The 18,543-nt window shown below is 41.8% G+C and overlaps 1 protein-coding gene across 2 annotated transcripts in view; it reads right to left on the reverse strand.

Annotated features, from left to right (window-relative positions):
* The window catches only part of LOC117588058 (inactive dipeptidyl peptidase 10), a 36,569-nt gene extending 20,889 nt beyond the window's left edge, over positions 1 to 15,680 (reverse strand). Inside the window, exon 1 of one of the 2 annotated variants that reach the window (XM_034279115.1) lies at positions 15,184 to 15,680. The gene's annotated coding sequence lies outside the window, so the exon portion shown is untranslated. The remainder of the gene's footprint in view (positions 1 to 15,183) is intronic. The other variant, XM_034279117.1, reaches the window with a different exon arrangement.
* Between the last annotated feature and the right edge of the window lie 2,863 nt (positions 15,681 to 18,543).

An 18,543-nucleotide genomic window follows, 5' to 3' on the forward strand; every position in this document is an offset into this window, starting at 1 on the left:
TAGTCATCTTTGGGGAGCATCACTGTGTGCGCTCTCTGGTCTTTAGAACGCATTACAATGCACAAACTTTTAGCCATTGTTGGTAGGGACTCTTTGGCTTTCACCTCAACCCCAAATTCCAACACCCTCAAAAGCCACAACTACTATAAATTAAACAAAACAAAAAAAAAAGAAGGAAAATATAAACGTGAACGTAAAGAAAACAATTCCCATACAAAATATCACTCTCCTGGGCAACAATGGAAATTGTTTGATATGGCAGCCAACATAAATTTCATTAATTTGTACGCAGCCCAAAATTTGTTGGGTGAAGTTTTTTTTTGTGTTCCAAGACAAGCAGGACTAAGGGCTGCCCTTTATTGTTTTCATAAAAATGATTTTCCATTTTTTGTTTCACCAGACACACAATGTAGCATTCAAAAAAATTATTTCCATGCAGCGCAATGCAAAATAAAGCAAAACTCATTGCATATTTTCATGCATACAGAAATTGTTGAGAATCTGCTGCTGACCAGCGAGGAGACAAAAGCGGCATTTTCAACCATAAAATAATTCCCCGGTGAAACATAAAGTAAATCATACAAGAAACATCAACGATACTCCATGTTCCCGCTGATGGAAAAATTGTGTACTAGCTGCCAACATAACCATGAACTAAAGTGTGATCTAAGCCATTAAGTGGGCTCCAATACGCTTAACCCCAACTTGCGTCATAAAGCCATAAGAGCCACTCATAGAAGCCGAACTATGCACAAGTTATGGGCTTGAAATGTACCATAAACTGAACGATGAGCAATGAGCCGCGACATGAATATGATGGTAGGGCATATAATCCCATAAATAAAGTGTTGAGTCGAAGATTCACCGAAGCTCTTGTGGGATATTAAGTAATGGATGGAAATATCAAATAAATTTAACATTTAGTTGTCCAAAAACTGCATTCACTTAGCACGGGGAAAACTTTCCATGTGCGTCTGTCTGATGCATAAATTAGGAAAACCTTTTATCTTACTAAAGGCATTTAAATGTAATTTATGATGCAACACAACACTTATTCCCTGCCCCACTCGACTTTTCACCATTGCCACAGATTTTCGTATTTTTCTTTTTTTTTGCTTCAAATAAAAGTTATTCTTTTTACTTGCTCTTCCTGCACCGTCGAGGACTCTTGTATTTTGTTATCAACATGTTGACATTCATTCGTGTGCTGCTCTGCTCTGGCATTTATTGTTTCTATCTCGCTCTCGTTGGCTGACTTCCGGCCCGAATGCAGCCGTGCGTAAGTCGCTTCCGGTTGAGAGCCGAGTGCCATGGCCATGGCTGCTGCTATTTTATGAAGTGCTACGCAAACGGGAAGAGCAGAGCCACTCGTATCGCATCGCATCGCACACTCATATATCATTGTCATATGTGTTCCCAGGCATTTTTCACAGAATTTTAAATTTATTGCTTCAATGAAGCGGCAAAACATCACAGAAGAAACACAGACAGTGACTAAGAGAGAGTCACGCAAATCTACAACCATAATGTTTATGAATTGTTGATTATATTAAAAGAAAAATTCTGGAAATAGGATAACATAGATCATTTTTGTTTTTGAGGGTTTCGGAGGTTAGGGAAAATCAATTGCAGCCAAACAGCTTGCTCGGGAGAACGTGTTGCACCCAAGCAATTTGTGAGGACACTTTTGTGGCTTTTGACATTGCCGCTACAGTCGATGGTGTTGCTGCTGCTGCTGGTACGTGCCACTTATTTGGCATAGACCCTGGTTCCAGCAGTCAGCCCCATGCTGCACGTAAGCCGTAAACGTTTTTAGTGGATTTGTGTGGCGGGGCTGTGGCTGTACGACAGCCATAATGTTTCATTAGTGGCTGGTTCGCCCGCTCCTTGACAGCGAATCGCTTGCATGAAGCTGTTGGCTTCCCAGGAGCATAGAGAAGAGATAGGTGTAGGGACTGCAAGCAACTTGAAAGATTGGACAAAGAACTTTGCGGCAATCATGCGCCACACTAAAGCTGCCAAAGGTTTTGATTGAAGCCATGGCAAAATTGTAGTTCAATCATTCATGTGGTTGGAAAATGCCTAAAGTTTGCCTTGAAAATAAGGAAAATTCAAACTTTAAGGGTATCTAAGCTTTCGTTCTTTTGTTCCACAACACTACACTTTTCTTTTCTGTTCATCAACACTTTCACAACGATATACTACGACGTTCTGCACCAACGACACTTCAACAATGAAATATTGCGTAGCATAAAATTAGGCGGGCATCATTAAATGGGCCAAAGGAAAAGCCAGTAGCAGTGGCAGTGGCAACTCTTGCTTCTATTGCGACAACAGCCTCCCAACAGCCGTCGACGACGACGGTGGTTTCACATTAGTTTTAATGCATGTTTCATGCGCCATTAGGCTTAATTAGTAGCATTCTAACCACCCACCCAAAGCAACACACAGCACACAGAGTCTCTCCACTACTTGCAGACTCCTCCCAGGTCTAACCCCTTTAAATGTGTTTCACTGTAGCCCCAGTGGAGGTCATTGGAGGTGGTGGGTTGGTTGCTGGTGCCTGCAATTTTATTATTGTTGCTGCACGTTGCATACCACACTTTTTAATGCAGCAGCCATACATTTATTTTAAGGCCACGTAGGATACACACGAGTTCACGTGCTGAGAAATAATTAAGATTTAATTAAGAGAAATAATAAATGATTTCGGCTTGAAGCGCGGACGCGACACAACCCGTCCCGACCCAGCTTAAAGCAGAGCCAAATAAATTGTCTCTTATGGCAGGTCATGAAAAAAGACTGGTGAGCCTTCGGTAAGCCTTGAAGCCCGCCTCCAGGATCCCCTTTCATTGCCAGGGCCATTCATTCATTCCCTCTTCTCGACGAAAATTGCGCGCAACAATGCCCCAACCGAATACCAAATTTACTCGCAGTAGATGTCCGCCCATTGCCACGGGCATTCGGATTGTCCTTCAGATTGAAGTGCTGTCTTTCCATTGCTGTCAGAGTTGAACTCTTGGGCAGTCGTCCGAGTATTTAATGCTTCTTACAATCAAGGAGAAAGCTTTCCCAGGGATAGATGAACAGACTCCATTTGGTCTAAGGTTGGCCATAGTTAAAGTCTCAGTAGAACTCTTTCAGAATAAATTCTCTGTCAATTAACCCTTTAATAACGAATCCATCTACCTACTAAATCTCTTCATAAGTGAAACGCAAATTGTCGGAGTAGAGTCCTCGTCTCTCGCAGCAAACATGAAAATATATTTACTTCGATATATTCCAGCTGATTTGGCGGCTCATCTCTGGCTGATTCAAGATACTTCCGCCGAATGGCGCCAACACTTTATAGCCAACAGACTTCAAGCACAAGACGGCTTACGGCTTACACCATAAACAGGGCGCAAAGCGAAAGGCAGATCGAAGGACAGGGAGAGGCAGGTCCAAAGGAGTCATGGATGTGAGAGGCAATGGGATTGCCCAGTGATGCAAACAAAATGTTCGACATGTTTGCCCAGACAGCAATACACAGAATACAGAACGAGAAGCAGTAAAAAGATGGCCAAAGAACAACTGAAAGTGGCATTCCCATTCCCATTCCCATGTCCATACCCAACCCCTCTCCAGTCTAGTTAACTCGGCCAGTAGCGACAGCAGTTTGTCCAATTGTAAAGCGAGGCATAAAAGCCAAATTAGAACGAAAGTCAGCCAATGTAAATAAACAAACAGGAAGGGAAAAACAGGCAGCCTAGGAAGACCGAAGCATTGAATACTCTGGAAGTCTATCTTTCTTTATGTGTCCAGAAATGCTTCTCCGCAAAACCCAAATAACCTCATTCGTAAGAATGTTTGAGAGAAGACAACAAATAACTAGAAAGAACGGACAAGTCACTGTCACTCGCTTCGTTTTTCGATTTGTCTCCATCTTTATTTTGTTTTTTGTGTTGTCATTTCAGTGCAAAATTTATGGCGCACATTTCCAGCTAACATTATTCACCTTGTTAAAGTCAAGACCACGAGAGGCAAAACAAGTCGGCAGTCGGCGTGCGCGTTCATAGAATTATTAAAGCAAACAGCGTGCGCCTGAAAATATATTTTACAATAATAAACAGGGACCCACGACCGAAATTGTTTAACCCTGAGACAATGAGAGACAATAGATGGGTGAGACAACGCTTGGCAGCTGCCTCCAAGAGATACGAAGGCAGCGATGATGTCTAAAGTGCATTCAGATCCATAAACATAATCCCAAAATGTTCAATTTCTGATATAGATCAAAGTAAATGGTAAGCCAGAGGCCAGCCCTGAATGGGTTGGGAACCGTAAACATATTGTAGGTTCAAGTGCTCATGACCCATTTTGTGGAGGGTCAGTTTACCTAGAGGATTTCCAGAATGCCCTGCCTGTATTTATTCGTTTATCTCTGATTGATTTACAATTAAATAAAGTCTTGCGCCAAGTCTTTAATTTATTTTCTTAGTAATCCACAGATCAGTGAATATTTTTCACCAAATATATGGCAAAATTGCAACTAATAGCAGCGGGAAGACAATTCCTGGGAATAATTTTACTTAACGAATAATTTACTTGAGTTTTAACCAAATTTTAGGCGCTCTATTACATCTTTAATTCGATTTAAGAATTATTTAAAGAGGTGTTAACGGATCACCTCTTTAATTTAATGCAAATAATTCCCCGTTTGCATCAACCTTTTATAAATATTTAATCTATATTCCCCTGATGTCAGCAGAAAGAATCCCAGCCTCAAATAAATTATTCCACCTACGAAAAACTTGCCACTCTACACGTAGCCCCAGCCCCATCCCTGGCGGACCACGAACACACATTATAGATCTGCCCCATGCCGCATTTCGCATACCGCAGGAAAATCCCTCCCTAAATTACTATAAATAACAAGAGAATGTTTTGCTTATTGTGGCACAAAGCTTTTAATGTACAACTCGTCGTATACACAATATTTTACATTAAGCCAACAAACAAAGCGCCTGAAATGGGAGGGGGATTGCTCTGCTCTCTAGGTGAAACCAAATAATGATGGAGATGATTTTGGCATCAATTCCTGAGGTCAGCAGCAGCGCACCCGGGAACTTGACAGACAGTTTGACGGAAACTGATCTCAGTGGCATTGGTGGGAAGAGCTGCCACCGCCACCGCCATCGTCATCAAGTGGTAGATGTGCTTTTGATGCCTGTCTGGGCTCCACCTCAATTTAATTCTCATAAAATTGGAATTGGAAATCATCTTGCCAGGGGAATTGTGTGGTTTAACCGCGTTAAAATCTTCCAATTAAATAACATTATTTATTTAAACGGCGGACATACACACAGAGTGTGAGTTGCGGGGCACATTAATTAAAATACGCCAGCACATTATTTATAGCATAATTGAGAAATGCTTTAACAATGGCATAAAAACAACAAGAGATGGACAGCGGTATATAAGATTAATTAGAAGGTGAAAATACCCTATAATTCCCTAATTCAATAAGGTTAGAAGATCTAACACTCAATATTAAAGAAATATCTTTATAAATATTAATAAAAATGCTAATAAAATTAAATGTTATTTTAACAGTTATCTATAACTGTAATTCTATCAAAGTTCCCTCCTATTTTATCAACTTCTCCCATTCCAAAACTCTCTTCCTTTGACTGCTAATTCCCTAATTCACAAGCAAGTACATATATAATGTACATAAAAAATGAATAAACAACATTTATTAAAGCCCCAAATGGTTTCCCATTTCGAGCACATCAAGCAGATAATATATTCCGATATAGCCACACACAATAGATATTTCCAAAAGATTTTTGTACAAATAGAGAGCCGTATGTACCTACACATATTCCAATATTGAATTGAAAATATACCATTAGCTGGCAATTCTCGAGTACATTTTCAATTGAAACTAAGATCGCACGCTGATTGATGTTTATGGGGCATAATTTGTTCTCGAACGAACAGATACACAGAGATATATGTACCTCCAGTATTTTAGGAGGGGAAATCTGTAGCTGTATGCGCGTTTGTGGCTCTGTGTGGCAAGGTGAGGCAATGCCTGGATTGGGTAATAGTTGCATATTGCACTCGCAAGTGTCTAAAGTTCAAGGTATATTGCCGAAAATAAAGACAAGCAAAGGTGACTATATATATGTGAAGCACTTTGAATTTTAAAAATAATTTAAGAATATTAGAATGATCCCATTAAATGTTCATTGCATTTTCGACTGACCCAAAGACCACCTGCAGGTTTTCTCCGTGGACCTACCGCCTGCAAATAATTTCATATCCATTGTTAGCCCCTGAGCAAACGCAATCCTCAATTATTGTATATATTTACTCTCTCTATATACCCGCACAAAATGGAAGCTTTCAACTGCATTTTCCTTTGTCATGTGAATACCATTACTATATATTGGGAAATAGAATCATTTGGAAGCAAAAGTGACTTAATAAGCCGGGCCACAAAAATTCATTACGTAGCCAACAATTCGATGAAAACTGACAGACTCGCTGAGAGGTGGGGACATGGGTAGGAGGCCACAATCGAACAGAACATCAAAAACGATTTTCAAATGCACTTTACAAAATGGCATGAGGCAATAAGGAAACTTTTTGCCAACGTCCTTGCCACATGCAATGCGACCAGCGGACACACGGCAACTGGCAATCAAGAGGGGGGGTATGGCTGCAGCAAATGGTTTAAAATGTGCAACCACAAATCGAACCACTGCATTGCTGTGATTCTTGGGATTCCTAGTCCAATACCTAGTCCTGCTCCGCCCCTTTCAGCCATCATAATTTTCAATTGCTTGTGCTATTGATTGATAATAGTTTCGTTTCGTTTCCTTTTTTTTTTTCGTTTTTCCCTCAGCAATTTGCTGTTGCTGGTTGCAGTTGTTCGTCTTATAAATTATTCATGGCATTCATTTCGAATTGGCGGCTTTAAATGACTGGAAAATTGCATTATATACATTCCAAACGCGAGCGGGTTGGGTGCCTTTACCTCTCGAACATGCCACTTGTGCATTAAGGTCATCCCCTGGCCATGGCATGTCACTGATGTCCGGCACTGTCTCCTGGTTATCCCCCCATTGTCGCCATATCACTGGTGGCACTGGTGTCCTGCCTCGCGGCAACAAAAGTATCAAATATACATGCCATGGCTGCTGCTCCTGCTATGGTCTGTGCATACGGCACTGAAAAGTGTCACGAAAACTGTTAAAAAGCGCTTCAGCAACTTTCACAATCAACCAACATGACAAAAACTGGATGTCCCTCTGCCCCCAAAAGAAAAACAGAGGAGCAAAAACTAGTGTCAAATACAAATACAAAAGGATGAAATGGCAGAAACTTGCTGCATAAGTTGCACAGCAAAGGGGCAAGGAAGGGGTTGAAGGCAAGCCGGATGGTCAGGCTGGTCAACGGGGAGGTAACGGTGGGACTTTCTGGAGGCTATGCAGGGGCTGGGATGGGTTGGTAATGGTGCGACCAGTTAGTAAGCACAAAATGTTGTCGGGCTAAAAGAATAAACAATGAGCAAAATACTACCACCTTGAAGGGTTAAAAAGACGAAGCGCATATGCACTTTTTCTTTTTTGACTGTGGGAAATGGTTAGAAAAAGGAGATTTTCTTTTGAAATACGATAGGATGGCCTTTGTGTTTCTTCTAGACAATTTATCAATCGTTCATCTATTATATTCATATGATAATCAATAGCAAAATCAAAGTAAATGAATCTAATGCGGAAAGGGAGACGTTTGTGGTACTTTTAGGCAATCAAAAAAAATATCTATAAATAGTAGTGTAATTATCAAGAATATTAGCTTGTACCTGTTTGGAAACCTGATTTTTGTATGGGTTCCTTGAATTGAAAGTATTTTCCTAACTAAATTTCAACAACCAGACGAATGCTTCGTATTTTCAGCTTAATATTCTGTAAGATTTAAAATTGTATCGATCGTAAATGTATGCATTTATTTTGAAAATTTCTCATAAATGTAGGTATGTAGATACATATGTAAATTGAATAATGACTACCAGCCGATTTATGTGCTCCCTTTTTTATGAACATTTTTTGTGATTTACTTTGTTGGACTTTCCTACTGAATAATGATACTTTTATTTATTATTCATAACAACTAATGAATGAAAACAACATTCAAACTATTGCACATTCATAAATTCATATTGTCCCTCTTTCTCTCAAGTAAAAAAAATGGACTCATCCACCGAAATGACTTGAACTCCCTCCAACCTTCCCACCTTTCAATTTTCAGTCATCGGATTGCAAATTCCCATAAAAAGCTTTCAGATTCAATCAGTTTTCCCAGCATAAAGAATCACTCAATAAACGCTTTATGTGCCCATCGGAATAATCAGGCTAGTTTATCTGTGGGTAAAGTGCGGGACTATAATGCCCATTCGAAGAGTAATATGACGAGAGAGAGATGAGATGAAATGGCTGTTGAAATGGAATTTTTAGTGCATGGACAGCAAAGATGTTTCAGAGGCAAACTGAATGCATTCTGAGGGGAGGGTGGCGCTCATACGTTGAGGCGCAAATGACAATGAAAAGTGCTTTGTGCGCGTGTCAGTGTGTGTGTATTTCTTTCTGTGTTTCAGTGTGTGTGTGTAATGTGAGACTTGGTTGAGCCAAACGCAAATAATGAAAGTAGAACGGGCAACTTCTTCTCCATCTATTGATGCTAGAAGGGAAGCAAGGCAAGCAGCGAGCGGCAGTAGTCAACAAGCGAGCGCCAAGTGAAAGTGGAAAGTGCACTCGAAAGTGCATCAGTGTGTGTAGTTGTGTGTGTGCTGCAGAAGTTCTTTAAGCGTGTGAGCGTGTGTTGGTGCTCTGCATCCTTTTTTGCAAATGCTTGTGGCAGGGTGTTTGCTACTGTAAAATCCTTCTGCGGCACTACTTATGCCGCATACTTTTTATAGGGGAAGATAAATAGCTGTGGGTTCCGAAAAAAAGTACTCAAGTATTTTTCAGTGGCAAAAAAAAGGGGAGCAAAAAAAACTATACGAAACTACAAACTCGCTCTGGTCATAATTATGTTAATTAAGTGAAGTGCAAAAACAAAAGTTTTCGCCGGTGTAGACCAGTGTACCCAGACATATGCCACGGCGGTGCACAATTTACGCCGCTCCAATGAAGCAACGCGTTTTAAATTTGAATTTAAATAGCCTTCACGCGAATGGGCTTTTCCTTTTGGGTTTTCACCTTAAATCACCTTTGCGTTGGCTTTCACGGGAGACTCGCTGTTGCTTTGGCTTTCGGGATACGCTGCCCCCTTTTGCTCTTCCTCTGCTCATTCTATAGCGGGTTACACATATGAACCCAGAAGGGTGTTCCACGTACTCGAGCCACGTTTTTTATTTGCATATCATTTAGCGTTTCGTAAAGGCTAAGAAGGAATGTGCCCCGAAAAAACCCAAGAAAAAATGCCTAAGACAAAATACCTGAATGCATGGGCGTACACTCAAAGAAATGAATATCCAAGTCCCACTATACACGCTCAGAGAAGAAGAGGAGCAAGCTGCAGGTACATCGTTCTAATGAAAACTAAATGAGTATCATTCAGGAGGAAATTGTTGTATGCAGAATATACTTATGTACATTTAAGTGGATGCTTTAGGGCGCTCTTTTCTCTCAAAAACATCATACCCTGTGCCCGAGAGAAGGCTTGAAAGCTAAGAGCCAGAAAGCAGGGAACCAGACTTTACTTCTCAGCAATTTGCTTTAATATTAAATATCTAACGAACCGTAAGAAATATGAACGTGTTATATAGTTTGATGTGAACGCAATTTCGGACACGAATGTAATGTTATTCGGGGATTCGGCGTACTCGTTGGGAATGGGAACGGGAATAGGGGGAGATCTGACAGAGTGCTACACAAGGTTGAGTGGACATGGCATTGAGCAGCATCCAAGTGGGACTGAGACTGTGGCTGTGACTGCGACTGTGGCTGTGACTGTGTGGGTGACTTCAAATCTTGCCTGCAAATAAACTTTATACCAACTTTGATTAAGTTTTTTTAGAGCAGGCAAAGAGACCTGCTTCAGAGTCGCTTTCTCTCTCTCTTTTTCTCTCTCCTCGCTTGCTCTCCCTGTCTCCCTCGTTTAGTGAAACTTTTGAGAGTCATTTGACTAGAAGAATATGTTTGTCCGGGCAACCTAATGATTTAATTTTAATTGCTCACTCTCGAAAAGTTTTTAGTGAATTAGGAGCGTATTTTCTTTGGAGTTTTAACAGGAACGGGCAGATGGCAAGAGTTTTAGTCATCAATCAGCTGTGGAAGTGTGGAAATAATACCAGGGAATAGAATTATGAAATGTACAGAAGTGAATGGTTAATTAATCAATTTCTTCCACCCAGTCCCTCTGCTGCTCCTTCAATTTCTGATTATATATATTCCTCATTTTATTTATCCCTAACTTTACAGGCAAACCTTGTTCCAGTAACCGTCTTAGGCTTAAAATTGTTGCGTCTGAGATGTTGTGGCTCTGTTCCGTACGCTGAGAGCTGGGTGTAATATGATGGTGGCGTCTCCCTATGGTGCTGTCCCACATGAATGTACGAGTGTATCAGTGCCAGATAGTCGGCATTGTGTGTGCTGTATCTGTGTGTGAAGTGTCTGTGTGTATGAAGGATACGTGTCTGCCTCTCTCTGCCTGTGTGTGTGCAAGGTGAAGCGTCAGCAGCCGCAGCAGAGGACACAGCATTCAAATTTAAATACAAATGTTGCTCGGGCCCCCAGTAGGTGTGTGTTTCTGGTAGGAGATATATCTCTGGCTATAATTTTGTATAGCTGTGTGTGAGTGTGTGTGTATACACGGGTCTGTATGTGTGAGAGTGCGCTCATTTGGGTGATTGCGCTGCTAAGGTTTAATAAAGCAACACCAAGACGACGTCGACGAGGACAATTACGTGGAATTGCGTGAAGAAATAGCTGCCATTCCGTAGAAGGTACCTCTCGGCACGGATACGGGCCGTACGGGTACCGCTACGCACTCGTATAATAAAGCAACTTGCTGGCATAATTGGCAAGCCCCCCAAAATGAAAGAAATAAACATATAAAATATATAAAAAAGTGAAGCACACCGAACTTCAAATTGAAATTAAATGAAGTGTGAAGCGGCAGGCACCGTACTGTCCTGGCTGGTCCGCCTTCAAAATTATACATCTACCGGAGTGTGAATGTGCCGCAGCATCTTCCAGGATATAATTGTTTTTTTTTTTTTGGTCGGCGTTTGTTTAGCTTAATTAAAAGGCACAAACGCAAACACTTAAGTGTGCGCGTGGGCCAAGGCACACAAAAAATATGTATAAATAGAATACGGGTAGATAAATAAATATATAATTTTTTTATGATTTTGGACAGAGGTTTCCTCCCGTTTTCGTGTATCTAATTTAGCGCTGTCAAAAATTAAGTCAAAAATTGAGGGTAAAGGGAAACAAAAATGTACAAAAATATACCAGAAAGTTGACCAGTTTTTCGTCTGCAAAAAATGGAAGATTGAAAGCAATGGAACCTTTAGAAATTATCCCAAATGCTATCTCCACTTAAAGATAGTTTCTCTCTCTCACGATCACGAACTTGAAGGCATCTCTAATCTGCCACCACCTGCTGCTGCTGCTGCCGTGACTCCCGTTGACAGTTGGCTGTTTTGGATCTATTGGGCCTAGGCCTCCCCATTTTGCTGTGTGTTGGCCAGCAGTTTGTACAGCAAAAAGCAATTTGGACTACCAGCAAGCAGGCTCCTCCGCCTTTGACAGCACTTTGTGTTGCTTTTGGAAACAACAATTGTTGTTGCTGCTGTATTGCGGTGTTGACACCCCGCTGGCTTTGGCACTTCAATTTTATAGCGACAGCCGTGCCATCTACAGCAGGAGCCAGCCGCACTGCCAAACCAAACGCACACAATCAAAAAAAGGGAAGGAAAATTCGCGCATCCTTCAGCGCACCTGCCTAATGGTCCGTGTGGTCCGTGCCATAACCGGACATGGGCGACCATAACTTTAATATGCTTACGCTGAGAGAGAAAGAGAGAGGGAGAGACAGAGAGAGCTTGCAAAAAAAGCAATGTAGATTCGTTTTTTCATTCAGTTTTTTAGTACATAATCTTGGCTATTAAAATTCAGTGCGGTCTGACAGTGCGTGTACGTAATGCGGAATGATTGCCTCCCGCAAATTGGGTATTCAACATTGGTTCAGTAATTGGCGAGATTGGTGAATGAAAAAGCAGAGAGAGCGTCGATGTTTTTTGGAGGGGAAATTTCTGTGAATAAAACCACAGAATAAAATGTTTAATTCATCTATCAAGCAGCAGCTGCACTGCCATCATCTGCATTGCCGCCTAGACACAAGCATTTTCCTAATGATTTGTGTGTGCGAGGAACTAAGCTCCTTAATCAGACCTGAGGGCAAATGTTTCACACCCATCCATCCACAAAAACCATAATAATTTCTGTGGGTGATGCCTGTGGCCTTGGCAAAAAAGTTGTGTGTTTCCCCAGCATAGTTTTCCATCCTACCCGAACATTTTCCTTGGCCCCACCAACACTTATCCTGTACACTTTCCTTACCCCCTTCTCACTCACTTTAATTAAAACGCCGAACAAACACGAAGGCTCTCGTCTTTGAGTGGATGGATGGCAGTCGCTGGAGCTTCCTCTCACAAGAACGTAATGGAAGGAATGTCAACCCTATGGCCATCAATCAAAATGCCTAAATAAAATGTTTGTTCTCTCTACTCTTCCCTCCCGACCACGACAAGTTCTGGGGTTTTCCGGATAATAATGTGCATTGACTGTAGAGGCGGAGCAGCAGCAGCTCCATCGAGTATGCAAAAGTATTCGAATCCAAATGTTTGCAGCTGTCGAAAATGAAGAGACCATAAAATGTTGCTGTTGCTGTTATTGTTGGTGGCGCAACCCAGCAAGAACAAGGCGAATGAAATTTATTGCCTCTGTTGTGATAAACGTGACGCGCTATGGTTAAAGGCCACGCCCCCTTGGGAGCCGGAGTAGGAGCAGCAGCCAAAAGAAGGACACTTTCCAAGTGCCTGTTACATTTGATTTGTGTGTGTCTCAGAGTCTGCAGGATGTGGGATGGGGGAACGACTCTATACCGCTCTCTCTCTCTCTCTCTATCTCTGTGTGCGTTAGACCAAAAGGAATCTTGAAAATACGAATGCCTGACAACAGGTTAATGGGCCCCCAAAGAGGGTGAAGGCAGAGTGTACTGCTGGGGTGGCATTTTGAATAATGAGGGGCAGATTGATGATCTTTAATGGCTGAACTTCCGGCCGACAAGTTTTACCAAATTAAGTTGTACGCCAAAAAAATGTAGAAGATAAGTTTCTGCTGTGCTATTAGCCTAGCCAACAGATAGGGTTCCTCTGACCAACTTTTCAACTACACATTTTCGAATTTTTATGGAATTTCATTTCAATTTTTCCCTTCTCTTTGCTCTACATCACAGGGGTTCAATCAACTTCAGCTTGAACGCGTTTTTCCATGCCCAAATTTGTGTCCAACCTGGCGTATGCTTGATATTGGGCCCAAAATTCCCAATTCTCCATCCACCAGCCCTTAGTTCTTCCTGTCTACCGTTTCGTTCCGTTCCGTCACGCCAATCGCTTTAGTAGCTTGTTTTGACATTTTTTTCCTTTTCAGGGTTTTCCCTTTGTTTGTTTCTGCAATTTTTCCGGCTTTTTCCGTCGCTTTTTTTCGCTAGGGCTTTTCATACCTTTGCTCCTTATTGCAGTGCGCTGCCCCCCGTTGGCCCGAAATAAGCCTAAGAGCTGGAAAATTCAGACCGAGGAATAAAGGGAAAAATTCCGCGGAAATTCCAGCAACTGCATTTGCATTTCATTTTTCACTGCTTTCTACACGCTTTCTGCTTGATATCTCTTCTCTTGTTTGGCTTTTGGAGGATATGCTGGCCAAGCCAAAAACTTGGCCAAATTCAAGGCTTAGATAAAGGCATGGTTTTCGAAATTAAGGCGAGATTTAATTTCATTCTATGCTTTTCCGCTGTCTGTTTTTGGCAGCGAAACTTGGCTTTTCACGATAGCTCTGACAGTGATAAGCTCTGGTCTGTGTCTGTGACTGTTTCTGTCTTTTTTTGCTTTTTAAATTGAACCTCAAGAATTCTGTGCCAATAAACGCATAAAAGTTAAACCCTCGTGCACACACTTACAGGACTCTGTACATCACGTGCAAGTTGTTGCTGTTGCTGCTGCTGTTGGTTCGCATTTTCGGGACGCAATAATCGTAAAATAAAAATTCGTGCCAAGCCACACAGAAGGTGACCAGATACCCTAAGTATTTGTAAGTCGATTGAGCATATTGGCCATCGATAAATGGAGGGGACTAACTTTGAGCGGTTCTTGTACTTTAAACCATTACATTGTATCGGAAGGGAACAGATTCAATCGGGAACATTTTCGTACCAATTTCGCATCAGTTGGCTTACAAACTTAATTAAGCAACTTAAGCGACAAAAAAAAGTGTGAATATTGAGGGTTACTCCAGCCTATCTGCGATAAAACCCAAATCTATTTCCTGCTCAATAATTACATTAAATATTCCCAGCAATCAGGATCAACTGTGCCTGGCTGCTGCCCTCGTTTGATAGGGCTCTAACTTCCCGGCTGACGACAAGGTCAAAAGGCTCACGCTTAATATCCTGCGGCAAAAGGGTATTAGCGGCAGAGGTCCCGTCGACAACATCGATGAATGTTGGGAAAAAGTTCAAAGAGCGCAAAATTCGACGGAAAATGAAAATAAATATAAAATTAGCAGTAAAATTACTCACTGACGGGGCAGAAGAAGGGACAGCATACTGAGCGAGGTTAGGGGTCAGGGTTTAGAGGCTAGCGGATGATCTTCGAGGATACAGAGTTGGCATGCAAAACGCGTTAAAATGCGAAATTCAATTTTGCAGGGAGACAGGATGAAACAGGCAAAAGGCATGCTGCTACCGGAGAGTATCTCTCCCGCAAAAATTTGTTGAAATATGTCTGCTGCTTTTTGTGTATGGGATGGGATATTTTCTGTGGTGGTGTTTCGTTTGTTTTCATTTGGTTTCGTTTAAAGTGTTCAATTTTAAAGGAAGGAGGAAAAACTTGGGGGTTTTACTCACCACAATGCGCCTGACACGTGTCATTTTGCGGTAATCGCCCAGCTTGAGGCTTGGCAGGCCAACAATTTCCACGGGATTAGAATGTGCGGCTGAATGTTTGGAGAGCTGCTCTTTCTCCTTCTTGGGCAGATTTCTAAATGGTCCGCCTGTCAGCTGCACTACAGCACTACCGGAGTATGTACAATTAGCGACGGCAAAATGCAGAGCCCAGATCACTCAAGTTCCTTGTTCCTTTTTTCTTTATGGCAGCAGCACAACACTAAGCAGCAAAAACACTCAAGTTCCAGTTTGTCTATAACTTGTGTATTGTTTTATGGATATTTTTTTTTTGTTCACGAAAATATTCAATTTCGATTTTATTTGGTGGTTTGTTCACGTGGTTTTTGCTTGAGTTTCACGTATTATTGTTCAACGGAGCTCTCTCTGTTCGCTCTCCCTCAGTATCGACCGCTGCGCCAAAAGTCTCAGATGAAACTGAATGGGGCCCGAGATTGGCACACAGATGAAATACCCCTGGAAAATACATGTGGCCAGGCAGGGCAGGCCAGACTCGGGCAGAAGCACAGCAACAATACTGCGGCAGTGAGAGCGCCATGGCTCTCTTTCGGGTGCTCTCTCTCTCTCGTTTTAACTGTTGTTGTGCGCTCCGCACACGTTTCGTATACGTAAAGGCAAAAGCAAAAGCCAGCTGGGGTGCACTGTGGTCTGGAATGGGAAAAGAAAATCATAAAAATCACGTGAGGATAAGAAAAAAGTAATCAAAAGGAGATTTAGTATTTAATAAAAATAATAATTTTAAGAATTACATTTAAATGCTTCTTGAGCGATTACTAAATACATATTTGCATATTTAGATAACAATGTTGCTGTCTGAGAGCATAGTTCTTCTAGCTAATCAATTTCCGCTCACTGTCTCTGCTCCTCTGTATGCCTTTAATAATTTCTTGCAGTGTACAAGAGATAGAAAAAGGCTCGCTTTTGCTTTTACTGAGCGCACATGCTGTCGGAGAGAGCGATTTCTCGAATAACAGTTTTATTTTTACAAACAAACTGAAGAACAAAGAGGACAAAAAAAAATGGAGAAGCACGCGGGAGAGAGCCTGGCACAGAGCGAGCACTTAGCTGCATGAAGTGAGGGCGGGGGCGAGTGCGTACAGTTGGAGTAGAAGTTTTTTTCCACGTTATGCAGAGAGCGAGAGGAGCGGAAGAGAGGAAAGACAGCAAGCTAAGTGGGTGACTGTATGTTTGTGTGTGTGTGTCTATTAGTATGTGCGTTTGTTTAACTGTTTGTTTTGTTACATTTTACCGAATTTCATGATGGCAGCAGGGATCGTAAGAGGGACGGGGCGCCCCTAAAGTCGAGAAATTCAAAAATCAGACACACTGCAAACTTGTTGAAGAAATATTTGTACATATTCGTGCGTGTGAGTGTATTTTCTACACTGAGTCGTGCATTTACTCGCACGCTTTTAAAAGCAGAGGTGGATACCATAGTGTGGGGCTTATATTCCATACAAATATTCTCGAGTTTCCCGACTTTTAAAATGATTAATTTTATAATTTAGTATTCAAAGTGTTGTCCTATATTTTGGCATGTCACACTTTGCTACACATACAAACGTATTGCAGAGCAAACTTTGCCCTTGAGCGGGTATACGTATAAATGTTTGACCGAGTGTACATGGGCGGTAAAGGTGTGTTTTTGTGTGTGGGCATAACTCTCAGCTGCAGGCAGTCGTCTCAACTAGAGGAGAGAGCGTGAAGTGTGAGGTGTGGGGCAATCCTAGTCTATGAGAGTGTAACGTAACGGTAGATGTATTTACATATTTCAAGGCGCAACATGTTGATTTTACACGTGTTCCACTAAAGTATACACGTGCAAAACTTCATCTAGCTGTTAGAGTGTCTGTTCTTCTGTGTGTTCACACCCCACGAGCTCCATCCATGTGTGGGTATTGTAAAAATTGCAATTAATTAACTCTCCTTTGCTAATTGCACTTTGATTGCATAACGAGCAGCGGCACTAGAAATCATCATCATCATCATCATCCGAGAACATGGCAAAGCGGAATGAATGTTGTACAGCAGTTTCTCACGCTTGTTTTTTTTCCTCTGCCATGTTAACCGTTAGCTTTTTTCTTGTTACCGGAAATTGTGCTGCTCCCAAATGGGAGCACAGATTTGCTCTTCGAAATTTCATTCATACGGTAAACTGGGGTTGGTGGGGGTTTTTTTGGGACATTGGGCTAAGCTTCATTTCCACTGTGAGGCTTGGGGTGCGTTCTGATATCTGGTATCTCGGGAATTTCGCCAAGGGGGAACAATTGATATGGGGGTGACTCTGTATAGCTCGAAAAAGCTTTAGTTCTTCCTCTAAAATTCCTGTAAATTCTCTTTAAATGATTGAGTTATTGCATTAAACTGTCAACATGTTTAAACTACATCATCCGCAATCTCAAAAGAGTGCGAATACTCTGTGTCTCATCGTGCCACATTTACGCGTGACTTGGCGCATTGCCAACCAGATAAAATGCAACAGATGTCTGAGGGCAATAAAATATACCACCCACACATAGAACCTCTACATTGTTGCTTCTCTCTTTCTCTTCAACTTTCGCCTATTAAATTATAGAAACACATTTTAATCTATTGGCAGCCAAAGAGCGAAAGCATGTCCTGTATTCCAGTTTCCCACTTCTCAAATCCCTTTGCAAATCAAAACCAGAACTGTCCAAATCAGCTGTGATTAGGCGCCGGCCCAACAACATGCGTGTTTCTTGGCCATTTTTGTTTTGTTCTCTGGCTATCGCTTTTCCGGGCTCCCCAGTCGCCATTTTCTTGGCTGATTCTGTTTTTGTCTTTTGTTCTTGGTCACAGGCATAGGCAGTTTCGGTGAAGGAGCCGCCAACAGCGTGCCCAAGTGGCCCAAGCGGGGATTTCTTGTCCCAGCCACGTGTAATCCTTTCCGCCATATGACCCCAACATTCTTTCCCATCCCACGGTATGCCATACCATCCCATCCTTTTCTTCCCCATCTCCCCATTTATTCCATTCTGTTTTCCTTCAGCGTTTTCCGCACATTCTTTTGGTATTTTTAGGCTTTCCATTTTGCAGCCATTGTTTGGGGTGGGCTTTTCTTGTTTTGTTTGGGGTTTTGATTGCTTTAAGTTTTGGTTTTCAAATGATTGGCACACACAGCCGAAGCACTGATGGGGCTCTGATGTAAATGATAGCAGCAGCAGCAGGATTCAGGGGATTGAGAGCTGGATATTTGCATTTATAGTCCCAATCCCTGAACACACAGCAATCCAATCCCCTTCAGCAGCTGGAATGTGGGACAGTCCGATAATTTATTTCATA

Source organism: Drosophila guanche, unplaced genomic scaffold (genome assembly GCF_900245975.1).
Source record: "Drosophila guanche unplaced genomic scaffold, DGUA_6, whole genome shotgun sequence".
Lineage (NCBI taxonomy): Eukaryota > Metazoa > Arthropoda > Insecta > Diptera > Drosophilidae > Drosophila > Drosophila guanche.